We start from the raw sequence: 22,522 nt of genomic DNA, 5'->3' as shown, positions 1-22,522 counted from the left end.
TTGTGATGAATAAAATTCACAGCCTTTCGAGGGTGGGATATTTCGAGAGGACAGCATGAACATTATCTATAGTGAAACAGATCACCAGCCCAGGTTGGATGCATGAGACAAGTGCTCTGGCCTGGTGCACTGGGAAGACCCAGAGGAATCGGCGGAGAGGGAGGTGGGAGGGGGGATCGGGATGGGGAATACTTGTAACTCCATGGCTGATTCCTGTCAATGTTTGACAAAACCCACTGCAATGTTGTGAAATGGTTGGCCTCCAGCCAATAAAAATAAATGGAAAAAAAAAAAAAATAAAATAAAACAAAATCATGAATACATAAGAAAAAAAAAACAGCCTTTAAAAATAGAAGGATTAAAGTGGACTACATTCTTTTATATAAGATTTAACTATGTGCCTTAACAAAGAGTATGGCTTACTGCCCTTAATAATGAAAATGTTTAAAACTTGATATGATTTTATACCCAGTTTTCAGATATATTATTCTCTAAGTGCAGTGCTAATTATATCCTGTTATATATTCTGTTATTATCCTGGAATGGGATGTAAGAAAATGGAGAATCATAAAATAATATCACAGAGACACTTTAAAAAAAATAACCCCTCAGAATTTTAGATATGTTTCTGTTATTTTCTAAGATTTAAATATTGACATAAATGAAAATGACTTTTTGACAAGCAGAGGAAAACTATATCTGATACTACAGATAATATAATCCATCTAGTAGGGGTTTCTATAAGAATCTAAACTATTTTGGGTTCCCCGTAGTATTTTGACTTCTAAAAATATTTCCTGAAACTCCTAAAACTGTTTTACCTCTGTGAGATGATAGATGATATTTAGGGTTTTTTACTAAGTATAAATGCTTAGGACTTTACTGTCTAGGTTGTTATTGAACATAATTCTCAGGTCACAAGTGCATTTGTACAAACTAATTTCAAGGGCTGTGAGCAATTAATCTTGGTCAGTCTGTGGTTCTCTGTCATCTTGTGGGGAATGTGTTTAAGTTGGGGTCACAGAGTCTAAAGTGTAGAGGTGGGGTATATCTGACCAAGAAATCATTTGTGGAGTTGATGGTATCTTCTCATTTCCTATGCAGGTTGCTAACCATCTCAAACAGGACTTTGTCAATTTGGATAATACCCCCCATCACTTTCCACTATGCTTTGCCGTGTACAAATCTTTCTGGTTCTTTTAAAATGTGTGAGCACGTGGAAATCTATGAATGTGTCTGCGGTCTATCTTAAATGCTCTGTGCAGCATTTCCTCACTGGCTCCACAAGGATACAGGGCACTTCTCTGCACTCCCAAAAGCCTTTGCTCTCATGTCGTTCTCTTGATGGTTCATCCTCCCACAATGGAAGCTATTTTTTAGGCCTTGGAGAAAGACCTCCCTAATTTCCATCATGATTTTGCGTTGGAGGCATCTTGCCTTGTCTCAAGGGGTTCTTATTGTTTAGTTGCTAAGTTGTATCTGACCCATTATTATTTATTATAATAATAATATAATAATAGACAAAGAAAACAAAAACAGATAGATACAAAGAGCAGATTAATGATTACCAGAGGGGTAGGGGTGGGAAAGGGAAAAATGAGTAAAGGGGGCCTACTGTATGGTGTCAGATGGAAACTAAATTTTTGTTTTGTTCGTTTATTATTATTATTAATGGAAACAGTGACAGACTTTATTTTCTTGGGGTCCAAAATCACTGCAGATATGACTGCAGCCATGAAATTAAGACACTTGCTACTTGGAAGAAAAGCTATGACCAACCTAGACAGCATATTAAAAAGCAGAGACATTACTTTGCTGACAAAGGTCTGTCTGGTCAAAGCTTTGGTTTTTCCAACAGTCATGTATGGATGTGAGAGTTGGACTATAAAGAAAGCTGAATGCCGAAGAATTGATTCTTTTGAACTATGGTGTTGGAGAAGACTCTTGAGAGCCCCTAGATGCAAGGAGATCAAGCTAGTCAACCTAGAGGAAATCAGTCCTGAATATTCATTGGAAGGACTGATGCTGAAGTTGAAACTCCAGCACTTTGTCCACCTGATGCGAAGAACTGACTCATTTGAAAAGACCCTGATGCTGGGAAAGATTGAAGGCAGAAGGAGAGGGGATGACAGAGGATGAGATGGTTGGATGGCATCACTGACTTGATGGACTGAGTTTGAGCAAGTTTCTGGAGCTGGTGATGGAGAGGGAAGCCTGGCATGCTGCAGTCCATGGGGTTGCAAAGAGTCGGACATGACTGAGCGACTGAACTGATTTTGTATTTCATATGGGCTTCCTAGGTGGCACTAGTGGTAAAGAACCCACCTACCAATGCAGGAGATGGAAGAGGTGTGGGTTTGATCCCTGGGTTGGGAAGATCCCCTGGAAAAGGGCATGGCAACCCACTCCAGTATTCCTGCCTGGGGAATCCCATGGACAGAGGAACCTGGTGGGCTCCAGTCCATGAGGCCGCAAAGAATCAGAAACGATGGAAGTGACTTAGCACAGCACAGCACAAGCACAGCCCACAGAGGTGTTCATAGCATTCTCTTGTAATCTTTTGCATTTCTATGTTATCTGTTATAATTTCTCTCTAGTTTCTGATTTTATTTATCTGAGCCTTTTCTTTTTTTTTTCTTAGTCTAGTTAGAGCTTTGTCAGTTGTGTTTATCATTTCAAAGAACGAGCTCCTACATCCACCGATCTTTTCTGTTGTCCTTTTAGTCCCTAGTTCATTTATCTCCCCTTTGATTTTTACTATTTCTTTGTTTCTACTGACTTTGGGCTTTGTTTTTTCTTCTCTTGCTGGTTCCTTTTGATTTAAGGTTAGATTGTTTACCTGAGATTTTTGTTTGTTTCTAGTGTAGAAGAGAAAGCGTTAGCCATTCAGTCGTGTCCAACTCTTTGTTACCCCATGGACTGTAGCCTGCCAGGCTCCTCTGTTCATGGTATTTTCGAGGCAAGAATACTGGGGTGGGTTGCCATTTCCTTCTCCAGGGGATCTTCCCAACCCAGGGATCGAACCTGCATCTCTTATGTCTCCTGCATTGGTGGGTGGGTTCTTTACCACTAGTGCCACCTGGGCTAACTGTGTGCTGTAAATTTCCCTCTTAGAGCCACTCTTGCTGTTATCCCATAGATTTTGGTATGTTGTATTTTCATTTTTATTTGTCTTCAGGAGTTTTTTGATTTCTCATTTTTCTTTCTTTATCCAGTGGCTTAGGAGCGTTTTGATTAGTCTCTATGTATTTGTGATTTTTCAGCTTTCTTCTTGCTGGTTTCTAATTTTATACCATGTAATTGGAAAAGATGCTTGATATGATTTCAGTCTTCTTAAGTTTACTGGGACTTGTTTTATGTGCCAATGGTCTGTTGTTAAGAATGCTCCATGTGTGCTTGAAAAGAATGTGTATTCTGTTGATTTGGACAAAATGTTCTGTATATATCTATTAAGTTTTTATGGTATAATGTTTCATTTAAGGCCTCTGTTTCCTTGTTGACTTTTGGTCTGAATGATCTTTTCATTGTTATAAGTAAGGTGTTAAAGTTCCCCACTATTATTGTCCTGCTGTTAGTTTCTCCATTTATATCTGTTAATAATTGCTTTATATATTTTGGTGCTGTTATGTTAGGTGGTATATATAGTAATAAATGTTATGTCTTCTTGGTGAATGATCCTTTTCTCATTATGTAATGTCTGTCTTTGTCTCTCGTTGCTGTTTTTGGCTTGAAGCCTGTTTTGTTGATGAGTGTGGCTTCACCCCCTTGCTTCTGGCTGCCATTCATTTGTTCATCTTCCATCCTCTCTCTTTGAACCTGTGTTTGTCTTTAATGCTGAGATGAGTCTCCTGGACACAGCATATAGTTGGGTCTTCTTTCCATCTAGCTACTCTGTGTCTTTTGATTGGTGGATTCAATCTATTTACATTTAGGGTGATTATTAATAAATGAGGACTTACTTTTGTCTTCTATCTTTTGTTTTCTGGTTGATCTGTATTGCCATTTTTTTCCCCCTAAATTTCCCCCTCTCTGTTTCTGTCTGCCATTTTAGTTTGGGTGGTTTTACAAGATGTTTTTCTCAATTTCCTCTTATTTTATGTTTCATGTCTCTGCTCTAATTTATGTTTTGTGGTTACCATGATGTAAATAGTGGGTTTTTTTGCTGATAGAATCTTTTCTCCATTTGCCTATATGGGTTCTATACTTTTCCTTTCCCCCTTTTATGCTTTTGTTGTCTCAAGTTATCACTTTTTTATGGTGTAAGTTTGTTACCCCATTGAAGTAACTATTGTTATTTTTAACTTTTTTCTCTTTAAACTTTATGCTATAATTAAATGTTTAACAGCCTATTCTGATATAAAGTAGCAGTTTTCTGATTCTATCACCTTTCTCAAAGTTTTGTGTATTTTTGCCTTTTCATTTCAGGTAGAAGATCTCCTTTCAACATTTCTTGTGAAGTGAGTCTAGTGGTGATGAACTCCCTCAGTTTTTGTTTCTCTGGAAAGGCCTTTATTTCTTCTTCCTTTCTGAAGGATAACTCTGCTGGATAGAGTATTCTTGGCTGACAATTTAAAAAAATTTTCAATATATTGAATTTGTTATTCCAATCTCTCCTGGCCTGTAGTTTCTACTGAGAAATCTGCTTATAGCCTAATGCAGGTTACTTTGTAAGCTGCTGACTTTTTCTCTGTGCATGCATGATCAGTTGCTCAGTCATATTTGATTCTTTGTGACTCTTTGGACTGTAGCCCAACAGGCTCCTCTGTCCATGGGATTTTTCAGGCTAGAATACTAGAGTGGGTTGTCATTTCCTAGTCTAGGGGATCTTCCCGACCCAAGGATCAAACCCATGTCTCCTGCGTCTCCTGCCTTGCAGGCAGATTTTTTACTGCTGAGTCATTGGGAAATCCCTTTTTTTCTGGCTGCCTTTAAAATTCTTTCTTTATCGTTGACTTTTGACAGTTTTAATATAATGCATCATAGAGGTCTTTTTGTGTTGAGATAATTAGGTGTTCTTTTAGCTTTGTGAATTTGTATATCCAGTTTCTTCTCCAGATTTGGAAGCTTTTCAAGTATTATTTCTTCAAATAAACTTTCTCCTCTCTTTTCCTTCTAGGATAAATATCCTTGTGTTGCCTTTCTGAATTCAGTCAGATAGTTCTTGTAGAAATTTTTCATTTTTAAAATAGTTAGTTTTCTTTTCTATTCTACCTGAGTCATTTCTAGATTTCTCTTTTAGCATGCTAATTCTCTCTCCCATGGAGTCTTCTCTATGTTCAATGTTTTTTTAAATGGGTTCTTCACTTCATTTATTGACTTCTTCAGTTTCAGAATTTCCATTTGGTTCTTTTTTAGTTTCAGTTTCTTTGGCAAAGTATTTATTCTGTTCAGTAATTTCATTCCTGATATCATTGAACTGGCTTTCTGGGGTTTTTTTTTTTTTTTTGGTAGTTCATTGAGTTTCTCTATGAGAGCTATTTTGAATTTTTTATCAGTTAGAACATAATATTCTGAAACTTTAACTTTGGTTTCTGGAATATTGTCATTTTCTTTTTGTGATACCATGTTACCATGGGGTTTCATGGTGCTTCGTGGGTTTTTTTTCTCTGCTGACACATTTCTTTTTTTAGAGCTTTTTAAACTTTGATTCTAGCAGTTCAGCAAATTGGTAGGTAGAGGCCTTTCTTTCTTCCAGTAGGTGGCACTGTATCTCAAGTTTGCACCCCCACCCCCACCCTAACCTGAGCTGCTCTGGCGATATTTGAAAATTGGCACTTCCCGCCCACCACCGCCTCTGCTGGAGGTTGCAGGCACCCTTGTTGCTGCTCGTGCCTCCAAGTTTGCATGTGCCTTTCCGCTGCTAATGTTGCCACCTGTGCCACTGGGATGGTGGGTGCCTCTGTGACATCTGGGGCTGCCTGGGTCCTGGGCACTGCTTCTGTGGTGGAGGGTGGTAGAGGATAGTGTGGGGAACCAGCGTTTTGGGCACCTCTGTCGTGTCTGGAGTTGTCGCCTTCATGGACTACAGGTTAGGGGCAGGGGCTGGAGTGTGGGCGCTGCTGTGACTGGAAGGATGAACCCTGCCACCACTGCTGCCTGGTTCCCTGTGGCCATAGGTGACGCTGAGACAGGGAGACTGGAGTCACATGTGCCCGTTTCTGCTGTCACTGGGTTCTCTGGGGCTGCAGGCTCATCCATCACAGAAGGGTGATGGGATCACAAGCACCACCTATCTTGTTCCCCCATTTCCACTTCTCTGTGTTCCAGCACCAAACCCACCCCCATTTCTGATGTACAGGTGTGTGGATCTCTCTGGTGTCCTGGCATGTTGGGCAGAGAAACCTATGTTGAGTTTTGGATGTTTTACTAGTAGTAGATTGGATGGGCGAGACAGAGGAGCGTCTAAGTCCACTATGATGCTGACATCACTCCCTGAAATGCCATTTCCAAAATTTTTAAATGGAAATCATGGTCAGGTATCTGTGATGTTTGGCTGCATGATTGTGCATAATTTTTTTAAAATAAATGTTATGAGACTTCATAACAGAGTCAAGGAATTGTGAAGGCACATTACGTAGAACTGTAATTTGAACTCTGTTCTAGAACAGTGCTTTTCAGTGTGATTTCCAGGTCAGCATTATAAGAAACCTACTAGAAATTCAATTATCCCAGATATACTGAATAAGGAACTCTGGGCATATGCTCTCCATACCTGTTTTTCAATAAATCTTTTGTGTAATTCTGATGCTTGTTAAAATTTGAGAACCCCTGGACTGAGGATGGTTAGCTCAAATCAAGTGAGAGATTCAATTTTATAAAATCTTGGGATTTGATTTTCTCATTTAGCATTAAGAAATACACTCTACTTAATCCAGTGGGAAGAGCACCCTTTTGTCTTATTCTACTTAGAACAAAGTACAGACATGCCCCAGCTATTTTCACATGGCTAGTAGGTCACATCATTTGGCTAAGATCTTATCATTTGCTTAAGAAGAGAAGAGGTATGTCCAAGTGTTTATACATATTACACATTCCCCATGAAGCAATATGCAAGATGGATAACCATACAGGCTCTCTGGAAAGATAGCTGGCATCAAAGCACCAGATTCATCTTTTGCTGTGTGACCTTCATCAAATTTTCAGCTTCTCAGTACCTCAGTCTCCTCATCTATAAATTAAGATCGCACTGTAATACTCTCTACCTCCTAGAGGTAGAATTAGATAATATTGACATTTGAGATAACAGGTTAGATGCTTACAGCAGGGCATAGCACTGATTCAGTTCAGTTCAGTTCAGTCGCTCAGTCATGTCTGACTCTTTGCGACCCCATTGAATGCAGCACACCAGGCTTCCCTGTCCATCGCCAACTCCTGGAGCCTACTCAAACTCATGTCAATCCTCTCAGTGATGCCATCCAGCATCTCATTCTCTGTCATTCCCTTCTCTTCCTGCCTTCAATCTTTCCCAGCATCGGGATCTTTTCCAATGAGTTGGTTCTTCGCATCAGGTGGACAAAGTATTGGAGTTTTCTCTTTAGAATCAGTCTTTCCAATGAATATTCACGACTGATTTCCTCTAGGATTGACAGGTTGGATCTCCTTGCAGTCCAAGGGACTCTCAAGAGTCTTTTCCAACAGCACACTTCAAAAGCATCAATTCTTTGGCGCTCAACTTTCTTTATAGTCCAACTCTCACATCCATACACAACTATTGGAAAAACCATAGCTTTGACTAGATGGACCTTTGTTGGTAAAGTAATGTCTCTGCTTTTTAATATGTTGTCTAAGTTGGTCATAGCTTTTCTTCCAAGGAGCAAGCGTCTTTTAATTTCATGGCTGCAGTCACCATCTGCAGTGATTTTGGAGCCCCCCAAAATAAAATCTCTTACTATTTCCATTGTTTCCCCATCTATTTGCCATGAAGTGATGGGACCAAATGCCATGATCTTAGTTTTTGAATGTTGAGTTTGAAGCCAACTTTTTCATTCTCCTCTTTCACTTTCATCAAGAGACTCTTTAGTTCTTCTTTGCTTTCTGCCATAAGGGTGGTGTCATCTGCGTTATCTGAGGTTACTGATAATTCTCCTGACAACCTTGATTCCAGCTTGTGCATCATCCAGCCTGGCATTTTGCATGATGAGAGCTGAGAAAAGAAGAGAAGCTAAAGGCAAAGGAGCAAAGGAAAGATACACCCATTTGAATGCAGTGTTCCAAAGAATAGCAAGGAGAGATTAGAAAGCATTCCTCAACAGTCAGCACAAAGAAATAGAGGAAAACAATAAATGAGAAAGACTAGAGATCTCTTCAAGAAAATTAAAGATACCAAGGGAACATTTCATGCAAAGATGGGCTCAATAAAGGACAGAAATGGTATGGACCTAACAGAAGCAGAAGATACTAAGAAGAGGTGGCGAGAATACACAAGAATACACCATACAAAAAAAAAAAAAAAAAAAAGCACTGGTTAGTGCCTAATAAACGTTAACAGGTTCTGAGTTGAGTGCAGGCTGGGCTTTGTTCTAAGGTCCAGAGTCAAGACAAGCATCATCTCTGCACTGAAGGAGTTTGTTATCCCAGTAGGAAGAACCAGACATGTAAATTAATAATCCTCAAAGGTATTAGTGACTCTAGAATCACACCTTGGAAAAATAAGGACATAGCGATTGGACAAGGGGTCTTGAAAAGACAGTTCAAGTGTTGTGAGCAGATCCAATGCCATGACTTTTGTAGGGTCAACAAAATGCTCTTAACTTTGGTGAAAACACCAGTAACTAGTATCTGTTTTCACTTACTACTTATCAGGCCCTGTTAATTATCTCAATTAGTCTTCTGAGAAGGTTATGAGACAAGTACTTGTTTTATTGCCACTTTACAAACTAAGAAATTGGGACTTAATGAAAAGTAACTCACTCAGGGAAACAGAGGTGGGAGTTCTGGCTCAGGGATCCATCTTATTCCTTAGGATGTGCTTACTATTTAAATGAAACTCATGTAAATAGTTTTAATCTCTTTCACCAATTTAATTCCTTCTGTTTCACAAGTTTTAAATAAGAATAAACAAGTATAAAGAAGTGTAATGACTTGCCCTAGGGTAAAATCCCCCCACCTATTTTTAATAGTTGTTAGTTGCTCCTTTAGTCTTAAGTGAAAGTCGCTCAGTCGTGCCCAACTCTTTGCAACGCTATGGACTGTACAGTCCATGAAATTCTCCAGGCCAGAATACTGGAGTGGGGGTAGCCTTTCCCTTCTCTAGGGGATCTTCCCAACTCAGGGATCGAAGCCAGTATTCAGCATTGCAGGCGGATTCTTTACCACCTGAGCCACAGAGAAGCATTAATTGCTCAGTTGTGTCCAACTTTTTGTGACCCTATGGACAGTAGCCCGCCAGGCTCCTCTGTCCATGGGATTTTCCAGGCAAGAATACTGGAGTGGGTTGCATTCCTTCTCTAAAGGATCTTCCTAACCCAAGCATTGAACCTGGGTCTTCCGCGTTGGAGGCAGATTCTTTACAATCTGTGCCACCAGGGAAGCCCATTTTTAACACAGAGGATTGTAATTTAAGACCCTAACTTTTCTTCCCATTTATATTTGCTTCTTGAATTAACCAAACTGCCATCTTCTTGCTCATTAATAAAATAAAAGAACAGAAGATGACACACAGAAAGAAGGCTTCTGTTTTGAACAAACAGCTTTATAAAGTGAGAAATACTTCAAAACTGATACAGAATTGGTGCAGAGGGGCACCTAAGATTGCAGTGCTGAGCCACCCAACCCAAGCCAGTCAGAGAACTCCTCCTTGCAGTGTCGGTATTCCTCATCCCCCTTTCTGACAACTTCAACTCTCAGTTATTTAAAACTTCTCCCTGTTAAATTCCCCCTGAGTTGAACAGCTTATCAATCTCATCCAAAGAATCTCAATTTATTGAGAAAAGGACTAAAAATCAACTATTCATCACTTATAATAAATAATTTATTTTACAAGTAATTTCAGCTAAATAATTCCATTTGTATAGGAAATAAACTTTAAGAAGATGAACTAAAAAGAAAAATAAAAAAATTATCTCCCAGCGAGCAAAAACAAGAGAAGGCTTTATGTAGCTAATGTGTTTTTGAAAGGAATAAATCTTTCACTAGCCTTTCATAAGAAGAGCCTGTAGTGGAGAGCGAACAAGGCAAAGAATCAGTCATGATTTACGTCTTAATGATGTTCTGAAATTTATTAATTTCAGAAAGTAGATGCCACCTTTAAAAGTGAAGACTAATGCCTTTTGGCTTCCCTTTTGTGCCCTCGGATGAGAAATATGTAAATATTTTGTATGTTTTCCCTTGGTTTTGAGACTGACACAATACATAGGTCAGTAAAGTTGACAACATCTAAATTGTTAAGAGATTTTTTTCTGGGTCTTCTGGGAACGGTAAAACAGGATACAGTCTTTTATTCTCATTTCCCTTCATGAAATGTACTCTCTTCTTTTCGGAACACATGATAGTTTCTGTGCATACAGATAGGTCCTAACAAGGCTTCTCTGACATTTAAGCATCTAACCTTCCTTGCAGGACAGCCTGTTTGTCCTTTTAAACTTGGCTGCTGGGACAAATGCAAAGGAACCACTGTGTGACTTTTTGCTTATCTTCTGTACCCAGGCCTACAGAGTTAGTGCCTGAGTGTGTCAGGTATCACCCAGGGACTTAGGAACAAGGCTTTTTACAGTTAACCCAATCCTATGACCTGCACTACACTGCCTTTGATTTGAAGGCAGTTTAGTTAACTACCAAGGCTGCCTACTGCATTAATCGGAATCAAGTTCACCTGTGATGTGGGCACACACTAATTCCTAGTTTTCTGCATAATAGCTTTAAGCATACTTCATTACATGCTGGAATAAATTTGCCAGTGGGAAACAGCAGTGTTTTTCTTCTTGTATATGCTGCTTCAGCAGAGCTGGTTTCTTATTTTTAACTTTCTCTTTGGAAATAATTTCAATCTTTCAAAAGATTCAAGAAAAAGCCTAGTTCAAATAACATCCTGATACTTTGTTACAAAGATACATTTATTACAGTTATTTGACCTCATTTGATTAATCACTAGTTCAAGTTCTCTCTCAGCCTGTTTCTGCATGTTCAGTACAGTCACTCAGTCATGTCCTACTCTTTGTGACCCCATGGACTGTAGCACGCCAGGCTTCTCTGTCCATCACCAATTCCTGGAACTTGCTCAAACTCATGTCCATTGAGTCGGTGATGCCATCCAACCATATCATCCTCTGTCATCCCCTTCTCCTCCTGCCTTCAATCTTTCCCAGCATCAAGGTCTTTTCCAGTGAGTCAGTTCTTCCCATGAGGTGGCCAAAGTATTGGAGCTTCAGCTTTAACATCAGTCCTTCCAAAGGATATTCAGGACTGATCTCCTTTAGGATTGACTGGTTTGGTCTCCTTCAGTCCAAGGGACTCTCAACAGCCTTCTCCAACATCACAGTTCAAAAGCATCAATTCTTTGGCACTCTTTATAGTCCAACTCTCACATCCATACATGACTACTGGAAAAAACCACAGCTTTGACTAGATGGCCTTTTGTTGATAAAGTAATGTCTCTGCTTTCTAATATGCTGTCTAGGTTGGCCATAGCTTTTCTTCCAAGGAGCAAGTGTCTTTTAATTTCATGGCTGCAGTCACCATCTGCAGTGACTTTGGAGCCCAAGAAAATAAACCCTGTCACTGTTTCCATTGTTTCCCCATCTATTTGCCATGAAGTGATGGGACCAAATGCCATGATCTTAGTTTTTTGAATGTTGAGTTTTAAACCTTTTTCACTCTTCTCTCACTTTCATTAGGAGGCTCTTTAATTCCTCTTCGCTTTCTGCCATAAGAGTGGTGTCATCTGCCTAAAGAGGTTATTGATAATTCTCCCGGCAATCTTGATTCCAGCTGGCGCTTCTTCCAGCCCAGCATTTCTCCTGATGTACTCTGCATGTAAGTTAAATAAGCAGCGTGACAATATGCAGCCTTGATGTACTCCTTTCCCAATTTGGAACCAGTCTGTTGTTCCATGTCTGGTTCTAACTGCTGCTCCTTGACCTGCATACAGATTTCTCAGGAGGCAGGTAAGATGGTCTAGTATTCCCATGTCTTTAAGAATTTTCCACAGTTTGTTATGATCCACACAATCAAGGGCTTTGGTATAGTCAATGCAATAGATGTTTTTCTGGAATTCTCTTGCTTTTTCTATGATCCAATGGATGTTGGCAATTTGATCTCCGGTTCCTCTGCCTTTTCTAAATCCAGCTTGCATACACATAAATTCTGAACCACAGGGTGAGTTTTATATATAAATATACATATATATATGTATACATATATATATATATATATATATATATATATATATATACACACACACATCATGGTCCTTTATTGCTTATATTTCTGTGGATATTTCTTAAGAATAGACATATTATCTTACATAGCCACAGTTCAGTTAACAACTTCAGTAAATTTAAGACTGATAGAATACCTTTATCATATATACCATTCTTCAATTTCAGTATTAGGAACTGAAATTAGAATACAATACCTTTTCCCTCTACAGTTGAGGGTCCACTCTAGGATGTGGTATTATGTTTAGTTCTCATGTCTTTGCAGTCTTTTAAAATCCAGAACATTTCTATAATCTTTTCTTTATTTTTGCCTTATGTTAGAACATAGTTAATTAACTGTGTTGTGCCAGTGTCAGGTGAATAGCAAAGTGACTCAGTTACACAGATATATATATATCTGTTCTTTTTCAAATTCTTTTGAATTGTAAAGGATATTATTTAAAACCAATTAGGTTATTGCAAAATATTGAGCAGCATTCCCTGTGCTATACAATAGGTTTTTGTTGGCTATCTATTTAAAATATAGCAGCATGTATATGTCAGTCCCAAACTCCCAATCTATCCACCCCTGCCCTGACCTCCCTGGTAACCATGTTTGTTCTCTGGGTCCATTTGTGCTTTATAAATAAGTTCATTTGTATCATTTTTTTAGATTCCACATATAAACAGTATAATCTGATATTTGTCTTTCTCTGACTTACTTCACTTTTTATGATAATCTCCAGGTCCATCCATGTTGTTAAACAAAGGGTATTATTTCATTCTTTTTTAATGGCCTAGTAATATTCCATTGTATATATGTACCACATCTTAATCCATTCATCTGTCAGTGAACATTTAGTTTGCTTCCACATTTTGGCTATTGTAGACAACACTGCAGTGAACATTGGGGTGCACATATCCTTTTGAACCATGTTTTTCTTTGTATATATACCCAGAAATGGGATTGCTGGATCAGATGGTAGCTCTGTTTTCATTTTTTTTCAGAATACTCTATATTCTTCTCCATATTGGCTATACCAGTTTGCCTTCCCACCAACAGTGTAGGAGGGTTCTGTTTTCTCCACATCCTTTCCAGCACTTATTGTTTGTAAAATTTTTATGATGCTGGCCATTCTGACTGGTGTGAGGTGGTATTTCACTGTAGTTTTGATTTGCAGTCTTCTGTAGTCTTTTAAAATCCAGAACATTTCCATTACCTTACTTTGTGATTTTATGCTATTGACATTTTGAAGACTATAATCTCCCATTAAAAAAAAGATTTTATTTTTAAAGAGTGTTCCTCATTTGGAATTATCTAACATTAACTTATGCTGCTTATATTTTCTAAGTCTCTTTGCCAGAATGCTACCTGGGTGACATTATGGCCTTCTCAGGGTACCTCATCTGAAGGCATGTGATGCCTATATACTCCTCATTGGTGATGTTAATATTCATAACCCAATCAATGTATTGTCTAATTTCTCCACTGTATAATTGTCATTTTCCCATTGGAACTAATAAGCGATCTATGCTAAGACCCTTTGTGCATGCATGCCAAGTCACTTTAGTTGTGTCAGATGCTTTGCAACCTCATGGACTGCAGCCCACCAGGCTCCTCTGTCCAAAGGAACCTCCAGGCAAGAATACTGGAGTGGTTTGCCATGCAATTCTCCAAAGACCCTTAAAGATGGTGCAAATAAAATGCCGTTCATCATAATTTCTCCCCATATATATTGTTCATTGATGATTCTTGCCTGATCTAGTCTTTACTGTGATGATTACATAATGCTGATTTTCTATCTCTTGCACTCCCTTCTTATTTGCCAGTTGGCATTTAACATTTTAATGTAATCTAGCATACTCCCTTCTCCTGTCTTTGCTTATTTATCTATTTATAATTGATATGAATCTTGATTTCAAATTTTTGAATTGCTTATAATTCATTAGTATACTTAATTATTTTGTGTTCAAGTTGTTCTTGATTTGACCAGTGGAATACCTTCAAGCAATCTCCCTAGTCTTTGTAATGTACTCCGTTATTTATTTATTTTTAGCACTTCCTTACTTCTGGCCTAACAAGATGTTCTAGCTCATCTTGTATACCCTGTGCCAGCTCTGAACTCAGCCATTTCTCTAAGAAGTCTTGATTCCTTTGGATACCTTGATTCCAGAATGGTATTAGAGACCAAGATCTAGGTACTGGGTATACCAAGAGGGATATTTTGTTTTAAGTATAGTTGACTTACAACATTGTATTAGTTTCTAGTGTACAGCAAAGTGATTGAGATATATATATATAGATAGATAGATAGATAGATACACACACACATATGCATGTATATATACACAAATATTTTTCATATCCTTTTCCATATTACAGGATAGAGGGCTATTTTTAATAGACTTATAAGATGAAAAATATCTTGAGATTTTACTTAGTTGAGCTGTGATATCATTAAATCATTTCAAGTTGAATTCTGCATGTTCAGAAAAGACATAAAGCTTACATTTAAAAATATTGAAACAAATAAATGTACACCTTATCTAGCATGCTTTTTGCTTATTTTGTTTAGAACTTCATAAAGCAATATAAGAGGAAGTATTCAGCTCTGTGTTGTGTATGGTGCTTAGTCGCTCAGTTGTGTCTGACTCTTTGCAACTACATGGACTGTAGTCTGCCAGGCTCCTCTGTCCTTGGAGATTCTGCAGGCAAGAATCCTGGAGTAGGTTGCCATGCCCTCCTCTAGGGGATTTTCCTGACCCAGGGATCAAACGCAGGTGTCTCACGTTGCAGGCAGATTCTTTACCATCTGAACCACCAGGGAAGCCCAAGATTACTGGAGTGGGTACCCTGTCCCTTCTGCAGGGGATCTTCCCCACCCCAGGAATTGAACTGGGGTTTCCTGCATTGCAGGTGGATTCTTTACTAGCTGAGCTACCCCGGAAGCCCATTCAGCTCAAATATCCTAGGTTTATTTTATTGCTGTGGTATAACCACTACCAGGAAGCTTGGTTTTCAAATAATATTGTGAACTTACTGATTTGTTTTATGGTAATACCCATTAATGGCTAGTTTACAGAAACATGACCACATTTAGAAATGATGACACCCTTGTCACAGGCCTCTCTGCCTTGTATGGGTCACGGGAGTGGTGTATCAGCAAGGCAGGACTCCTGGAGCCCATCCTGTAGTGCTGCAAATGCACGGAGGGTAAACAGGGTCCTTTCAGCGTTATTTTACCAACTCCTTAGGTCCAGTTTGACTTTCAAATACACAGTGCCTTTTTTTCTGGCCAAATTTCTTAATTTGATTCTCAAAAAGGCTGCTTCAGTGGTCTTTTTTCAGATTTTCTTTTTTTTTGGGTTTTTTTTTTTTGGTCGATTTTCTTTGAAAGGATATTTCAGTAGCTTCCTCAGGGTAATTGGCTTATATTCAACTTGAAGGTTTTATTAAGGAGAATTTTAAATAAAGGGACTTTCAACCTCGAGTAATAAACCTGAGTTTCTATACCGGAGCTATGGCAATGCCTTGAATTGTGTTAATACTGACTGTTTCAATAAGCTCATACTAATTCATATTGCAACAAAATTATAAATGCCACCTTCAATTACTAAAACCACATAGACACAGATTTTATGTTATTTTGTAGACACTGTAGCATGGATGTACAAAGAACAATGAAAAACTTGCTCTACAATCACAATGCAAAGTTGATGATTTAAATTAAAATACCACAGACACACACTCATAAAACCATAACTGAATATTCGTACCCATAGTCACCCTCCCGTACACTTATTTAGCCTTCTACCATGGGGACAGGTTTTCTGTTTCCATAATCAGTAGTTGGGTTATCTGGTGCATTATACGCCACTGGAAAAAAAAATCAGGGCACATAATATACTGTATCATAAAAAGGGTCTAGAAGATGAGGTGACCTGTGCTTGGCCTTTTATCCCTATTAGGATTTATTTGGCGAACCTTCTCAAATTAGCCCACGAATCAAGGGTAATCTTAACTAAAAACTATATAGTTGCACTAACCGTTAGTGAGAAATACATATCTAAGAAATAACTCAAAATTGCATAAGTTTTAGAAGAAATATGATTAAGATATCAAAGGTTTTTAATTTGAAAAACTTAGTAAGTCCCCTTAATAACTAGACTAGGTGTACATGGGAACCTCACCCTGCCTATCAATTACCATTGAGACATCAAGTAATACTTACATTTTGTTTTGTATTTGAAAAGGCCACAAAGAACATTTCTAATGACTAGAAATTCTTACTTTGCATTAATTGGCTGTGATTTATGTAAAGACCCTGGAACTCTCCTCTCTGTCCTCATGCATTCATTCATTGATTTACTTATTCATATTTGCTGTGCAATATCTGAAAATATGCCAATCATAAGATTTTGATCTCTCTTAAAATTTAAAAAAATAATAAAATGAAGACTGAACCATTCAGATCATTAAAGACATCTTGATCTTTGAATGGATCCTAAACAAACCTATCCTTTGTGATGTTCTTGTGTACATACTATATGCCATAGTTAAGTGATTTGAAGAGCACTGTACCAAGTACAGAGGAAATTGGAGAAAAAAGTAGAAAATATAAATTCTGCCTAGAGGGAATTCAAAGGAAAATAAGAGTAAGCTCAAACAAATACGTATAATCACAAATGAAAAGAAATGAATATATATTAAATGAACTATGAATGTACCTACCAAAATAGTGTTAACTTTAACTATTTCAGTGCCACTCACAGGATTGTCTTAGGAAGGAAAGAAGAATATTTTCTAACATAGTTATGGCAGTCGAGCAAGGAATAGTGAAAGGATGAGCTACTTTTGCTACTTTATAGAAAGTAGTCAAGGACAAAAAGGGACACACCAGTCGAGCAAAAGAAATGGTCCCAGATAAAATCCGAGCATAAAGCTGGTCGATTAATAACCAATGTTGGAAGAAAATTAATAAACTTTAATAAAACATTTGTTGTAAATTTTTATTTCACGCTTCACTGGTAAAAAATATGGTCTATTTTTAGAAAATTTCTATTAAGCCAACAGCTATGAATTGTCTGTTTCTGACAATAGTCATATACTCCTCTCTACCTTAATTAAAAATGCTGATGAGTTAGATGTCATTGAATTGCAGTTTTTTTATAGGCCATGATTTAGAAAAAATGGATGGTGCTTCATTCCTATTGCTGAAACACTCACAAGTATCAATTCTAAAATGTCCTTTAAGCAAGACTTGGAAGGCAATATATACATGATGTTATATCATAAGAGATAATCACTAACATTAAATTTTATATCACTTCTCTAAATGGCTGTTATAGTCAGCAGGTGACTTGGTTCAATTCTTAAACAGGTCTAGACTATAGAACCAACTGCCTTATGACTGTGATAGCTGTTTAGGGTGGTTACTCATTCATTGATATTTGGTATGAGTCCCACTACTGTTAGGCAACAGGTGTTGGTTCTATAATCTCTGCACAAGAGTCAACATTCTTATTTTGTTTTATCACAGCCAGTAGGCTCCATGGTTGGGTAAACTTTATGAGACTCATAACATGAATTGAAAGGTGTCAGAGCTTTTCTGAGCATACTTTTTCAATAAGAATAGCTAACATCTCATGAGGGCATACTATTAATATATGCCATAATGCTAGGCATTTTATAAGAAAAAACTGATTAATCATTATAGAAACCTATAAATATTATTGTTATCTCTGATTATAGAAGAGAAACGAGGCACAGTCACATAGCTATTAAGTAGTTGAGCAGAATTTCAAAGTCAGGTTTGACTCCAGAGTATGTATTCTTTTAACCACTGTGCTTACGTCAGACAGTGAACAAATATCAGTGTGGTTGTTTTCACAGCATAGGAACTGCATATGACATGAAGCTTCTTGTTGGACATTGGATCTTAGTGAGAGAATTAGTTGAATAGATGGGAGAAAATGTGAATTCCTAGTTATGAGTTGAATGGAGCAGGTCTGATAATTGTGAACAAGCTAACAAGCTAAACCTACCAACACATGTTGGGAACACTTATCCCAATCACATCAATATAAAATATGAAAATTCTATTACATTCACAGCCATTGTTTCAAATAATGGAACTCAAAAAAAAAAAAAAAAACTCACCAAAAAAGACTCACCAAGGGTATGTAATAACTGATGAAATTACTTGCTACTACCCAGGCAAGAATGTGACAAGTATGGCTCAGAATTTTGCATCTGAATTCACAATCTTAGTATGAAAAAGTTGAATGGACTTTAAAAAAGAACATGCTTCAAAAAAGAAAAAGAGGAATACAACTCAAATATCTGAAAAAGATTATCTGGTAATAGGCAATTTCAAATGAAATGGTTTTGACATAAAGCTCAATTGAAAAATTTAGGAAGCTGGTTATAAAATTAAAAGCATTATAAACATGAATTAAATATTTTAAAACATCAGACACTTAAGTGTAAATCCATATACTATCTGATTTATTATAAACTCATACAGTATGATGCCAATAAAACCATTCTATATCAAAAGGGATAAACCCTTGTACGTTCCCATATGCCATGTGTTACAGGCAGTTTCGTGCACCTGCTGTGGGTGTGTTTTTAGTACTAAAAATTCACTTACTGAAAAGCCATTATAGATACAAATTATCTCGAATTTAAAGCCTTTTTACATATATGTCTCTGGTATGAACCAGGATAACTTAAGCCAAAACAAAAATATTAAACAAAAGGCAAAAAGACTTTTGAAAGAATTGGAGAAACAGTTCTATTAGCATCATATAGAAGTTTATGACTTTATGTGTGCAAATATCAGATGTTAATAGATGATGAGAAGTTTTGGTAATACTCAAGTATTCCCTTTATCTTTATGGGAAACATGAGTATATGGATTTAGACTAAAGTTTATAACAACAAAACCTGTGCTATGCTTGTAGAAAATTAAAATCTTTTTATGCATAGAAAAGTAATATTTCATATCAATACTTTTTAATATTACATGAAACACACTTATATAAATTAAGAAATGCATTGGAAATAGTAAAATGCTGAGAAAATACCTAAGAACTGACAATGAACAGTACTACTTTACAATAAATTCTACTACCATTTTTGACATGACTTGGATAAGAAACACAGCCTCTCTAATATTCATCTCAGTCATAAGGCAAAATACAATTGCTTACTTCTTTATTGATGGTGTTAAAGAGAATGTCTTATTATTTTTGAAAATGTTATGATGAATGTTGCTATTTTAACAGAATTTGAATATTAATTAATTTTATAAATATAAATTGTAAAAGTTTACTATTATTCCTCTAGATCCATTGTTAAAGAATCTTATTGAAATTGAGAAAGAAAAGATCCAATACAACCTTTTCAGCTGTGGAAAAATTATTTGAAATGCTAAACCCAAAGAATAAAATTATTATCATTTTTTTCCTCCAAGTCTCTTGCTCTTTGGGGACTGTTTCTTTTTTAATTTATTGTTCTGTCTTCTAAAAAGTGGAGAAAGATTACAAACCACATTTTAAAAGTGTATTAAATATAACTTACAGTAAATTAGTAATACCTCTTGAAAAACCATGCTATGCACTCTCTCATGGTACTTCCTTTGGGGGAAGATAACTCAATTGTGTTGATTTAAAGGTTCTGTCTGGTTCTTTTAAACATTCCTTTGATGTTGTATTGCTCTGCTTATAATAGACTGTTATTGCCTATATTGAGTTTGCAGAGTGAAGGTAAATCTTTTGTGATGTGATTGTGCCATCACAAACTCAATATTGTTCATAGGACCTTTATAACTCTCAGCCACATTGCAGCAGAACAGTACACATTTTCATTTTTACCTTTTTAGATTTTTATTCTTTGCTCTGAAGCTGGAAGTATGTATGCTTACCTACACTCTATAGTGCTTGTTCTGTGAAGCGGTAACTCATAAGAAAAGAGAATGTTGTCGGGTGGTTTTTTTCTTTTTCTGAAATTGGTGATTTTATTGTTGATCTTTTTCATTATGTTCCATTAGGTACTCTACTGTGTTATTGAAAAAGCACCACTGTTGGAAAAAGCTCAATTCAAATATCTACCCAAGTTTCTAGTTTGAAATGTTTTCTGAATGCGTAATGACAATATTAAAAGAGGTTCTCCTGAGGAGTTCCATCCCACCTTGAAACTCAGATAAAGGCAACTTCCCCCATGTGTGGCAGATCACACAAAGAAGACATGTGAATCAGAAGTAGTAACTTGGATATTTCAATATTAACATTGGCCTGTTTGATTGAAAGTAGAAACTTTAATGGCTTGTGATATTATTTGCTGCTTTTGTTTAATTTCTTGCCAATTTTTTTCTCTTTTTCACTGGTACAGCGTTCAACTCAGTTTAAAACTGCTTGCAAAGCAAGACAGCACCAAGGCTACTTTTTAGGCATTTATTTTACTTCCTTCCTTCCTTTATTTATTTATTTATATATTTTGGCTGTGCTGGGTCTTCATTGCTTTGCACCAGCTTTCTTTAGTTGCTGCAAACGGGCTACTCTCCTTTGTGGTACGCAGTCTTCTCTTTCTGGTTGCTTCTCTTGTGGAGCACAGGCTCTAGGTGTGTGGGCTTCAGTAGTTCTAGCACATGATCTCGGTAGTCGTGGCTTGTGGGCTCCAGAGCGCAGTCTCAGTAGTCGTGACCCGCGGGCTTAGTTGCTCCGCAGCATGTGAAATTCTCCCAGACCACGGACTGAACCCATTTCCCCTGCATTGGTAGATGGATTTTACCCACTGTGCCATGGGGGAAGTCCCTATTTTACTTCTGACATGTGCCCTGTTGCCACTACCATTTTTCTTGTTATGTATGATGGTATGAACACACAGTTTGGGGGGGAAATTAGTTGATAATCAGTTTTGAGAAAAATAAAGAATGTCCACAAATATACAGGGATATTTTATATATTACAATAGGCTGGATTTTAAACAACTGTATTCATTGGATATATTAGCAGGTTATACCTCTACTAAGGGGCAACCCAGGTGGCGCAAGTGGTAAAGAATCCGCCTGCCAATGAAGGAGACATAAGAGACATGGATTTGATCCGTGGTCAGGAAGATCCCCTGGAGGAGGGCATGGCAGCCCACTCCAGTATTCTGGCCTGGAGAATCCCATGGACAGAGGAACCTGGCCGGCTACAGTCCATGGGGGTCTCAATGAGTGAGTGAGTTAGTTATTTAGTTAGCTAACTAACACTAGCTAGCTAGTGAAAATAAAATCACAAGTCTTTTATCCTCAGAGATTGATAAATATTAGTTACACTGGTAAATGTCTACAGTATCTGCATTTCTAATTATCTGCTTTCTGTCTTCCCTTTCTTGTCACTTCTACACGTCGCTCTAGGACCCTTGCAAATGAAAGAGCTCTACAATGATTTGTGAAGAAAATTAAAGATACACAATTTATAGGAAGAAAATTTATATAAGAAAAATTTCTGAGGTAATGCTTGATGTGAGTAATTTTCAAAGATGAACATATGTTTTTCAATGAGAAAGAAGTTCATGATTGAAACAAGAATTCCTTGGATGGGGTTGTAGAGGGCATCTGACCCAGAAGTTGCAAATGGATAGCCATAGGGCCATAGATAGGCTGTAGATGTGTTATATTTGACTTGCACAAGGCTTTAGATTTTTTATTTTTGTTTTAGTTAGCTGTTAACATTTTAAAATTGGAGTTTTACTTTAGAATATGAGTTTTCACTTCAGTTGTACAATTGAAAACTCTGATAACACTGGGCCGACATTCTCACCCGGGACGACTCCTTTAGGTGACTTGTGCATGCGTTTTCTGGCCACAGCCTCCGCATGAGCTGCTTCATTTCCATTATTGCTGGCTCCTCGGGGCATCTGAGTTTGTGGTATCTGTTGCTAGTTTAACGTTAGCAAGTCTCCGATTCCATCTGTCAGAGTACTTACACCTCAAAAGCATTTGTTCCCCATGGCTTTCTTCAGTTCCTCATTATTACTTCATAAGAATCTTTCCTGCTCTAACTCTTCCTCTGCCCCTTGTTAGTTGCACACAATCTGCCTTGAGTTATATTGATTATGTTTTTCTTTTTTTCCCCACTAATTGTGAACACTTGAAAGGCAGGGGCCATCTTTGCAT

At 37.4% G+C, this 22,522-nt stretch overlaps 1 long non-coding RNA gene across 2 annotated transcripts in view; it reads left to right on the top strand.

The window, feature by feature from the left end:
• The window catches only part of LOC110133103 (uncharacterized), a 243,503-nt gene that overhangs the window by 145,693 nt on the left and 75,288 nt on the right, over nt 1-22,522 (top strand). The window contains exon 3 of one of the 2 annotated variants that reach the window (XR_011482513.1): nt 21,761-21,862. The exons of the other annotated variant lie outside the window; for it this stretch is intronic. This is a non-coding gene — a long non-coding RNA (uncharacterized lncRNA). Of the gene's footprint in view, nt 1-21,760; nt 21,863-22,522 lie in introns of those variants that run through there. 2 annotated transcript variants of the gene reach the window in all.

The sequence above is a fragment of the Odocoileus virginianus genome, chromosome 21, assembly GCF_023699985.2.
Source record: "Odocoileus virginianus isolate 20LAN1187 ecotype Illinois chromosome 21, Ovbor_1.2, whole genome shotgun sequence".
Lineage (NCBI taxonomy): Eukaryota > Metazoa > Chordata > Mammalia > Artiodactyla > Cervidae > Odocoileus > Odocoileus virginianus.
The sequence above is the reverse complement of the archived record's forward strand: the minus strand, read 5'-3'. Positions and strand labels throughout refer to the sequence as shown.